This window comes from Poecilia latipinna, unplaced genomic scaffold (genome assembly GCF_001443285.1).
Source record: "Poecilia latipinna isolate Pla-1442-1.1 unplaced genomic scaffold, P_latipinna-1.0 Scaffold4130, whole genome shotgun sequence".
Classification (NCBI taxonomy): domain Eukaryota; kingdom Metazoa; phylum Chordata; class Actinopteri; order Cyprinodontiformes; family Poeciliidae; genus Poecilia; species Poecilia latipinna.
This window is the reverse complement of record NW_015116746.1, coordinates 43,834-45,728: the sequence shown is the minus strand read 5'-3', so window position 1 is coordinate 45,728 and position 1,895 is coordinate 43,834. Positions and strand designations below refer to the sequence as shown.

General features: G+C 39.2%; 1 pseudogene; it reads right to left on the bottom strand.

Annotated features, from left to right (window-relative positions):
• LOC106942230 (reticulocyte-binding protein 2 homolog a-like) overlaps nucleotides 1–1,888 on the bottom strand; it is a 9,800-nt pseudogene extending 7,912 nt beyond the window's left edge.
• Nucleotides 1,889–1,895: the final 7 nt, after the last annotated feature.

Genomic DNA, 1,895 nt, shown 5'->3' with positions numbered 1-1,895 from the left:
CATTGTTATATATTTCCCAACTCCATTGAATTTGTCCTTAGTTTTTTTCAACACCGTCAGACATGAAAAGAAAGTAAAAAAATCAGGCATTATTGGGGGGCACCAGAACTTCTGAGGACCCCATGATGTCGTCTTTTCTCTTCCTTTGCTAACAGGGCTAGTTAGCTCTGGTTAGCTTAAGTTATTCTTTAGTTTTTTCTTCTTCTTTTTCCCTAAGTTGTTTGTCACAACCAGGATGTGTCAACTCCATAACTGACAATTTACAAAACTTTGATAACATTTTGTGAAATAAAAGCTTCATTTTAGTTTACTGTAGAGATTTAATGGACCTGATGAGCTACAATATGGCCTCCTTCAGAATAACATCATATAAATTGAGGTAGTTTGGCTTTTTGTCAACTCCGTCAGATGTCAACTCCATCAGAGTTTTTGTGACTCTTTCAGTGAAATTGTCGTCAAATCTCACTTAAATGTGCAATTAATTCATTTTAATGTATTTTACATAAATTGCATTGCATGTATCAAGTTTTTCATTTTACTCACTAGTTTGTCACCAACTTCAGTTCTGTGTCAACTCCGTCATGCAGTGTCAACTCCGTCAGATGGACTTTTTGTTTTTTGTTTTAAATATTTCTTTTGTTTCTTGAGAAGCATTTCAAGAAAGTTTATACAAATGTAGCACCTTCAGCTCGTCGACTAGTAGCCTGTAGCCCGCTGAAGAGTGTAGGACCCTCGTTATCGAACGTTTTAGAAATGTCCTCATATGAGTAGTTTTTCTGCAGTGTACCTTCTGCCCCCATAAGCCAATGCCCTCATGTTAAACTCGTCTGGAGTCGGGGCACCCTAGAGGGATTTCTCATTCATATAACAGCAGTCGTATGCGCACTCAGCTACAGAGAGCCATGCAGCCCATTGTCTCGGGTGGTCTCGGTTACCGCATTCTATCTCAGCTTCATCATCGGGTAACTTGTTCTCAACCAGAAGACTATTTTGTCTTTGACTGTGTGATGATACAAGTCAGATTACCAATTGACTCTGCTCGAGAACGTATTAATCATTCAGTAATAAGGAGTTTGGCTCAGCTTCGAGGCGTCACACGCTGTTCAGTTGCTGGCGACGGAACGTGAAGTTAACTATCAATTCCTCCATGGCAAATCTCGGTACAATCGTTCCAGACTTTTATCGATTAAACAAGACACGAATTCTCGCTTACATCGTCCATTTCAGCAGCTCAAGTCCTCAGCATTTCACTAACCCGTTTCCCAAGAGTTAATCTTTGCAAGGATCCCAGATCATCGCTCTGCTATAAGTTGTCGTGTTTTAACTATAGCCAAACCTCCACCATCTGTCTCATGTCTTCTATCGCCATCATTTAATTTCAGCATACCTGCTCGTTACGATCTGGTCATTTTAACACTATTGCAGATAAGCTGAGTCTCTGCCTGTGACATTTAATGACAACAGTCATAAAATATTCCTGAAGACTTCATGTTTATAACAGGTGTTTTTTTTGTCATATTTATGAAAGTGTCATGTCAGTCTTATGCACACCCCTTCAAATAAAGTGATACTGAGCTTTCTAACTTTCTCCCCACTTCTAGGGAGTTTTAATATATTCTGTTTAGTGATAAAAGTTGGATCACTTTTGTTTCCTCTTTAGTTGAGTAGTGACTCCATTAACTCTTTACTCACCTTCACATGGTAGATGTGTTCCAGGTATTTGAGCACTGAGACCTTTAAAAACAGAACATTACTGTGTCATAAAAGATCAAATAAACATAAATGCTGTCGGAGTAATTCCTGAACTCACCAGCAGATTTAACAGCAGCTGTAATAAAACCTGTTGCTGCTTTTCCTCCCTGGTTCTGATGAGGATCCTCCAAGCTGCTTCTTGC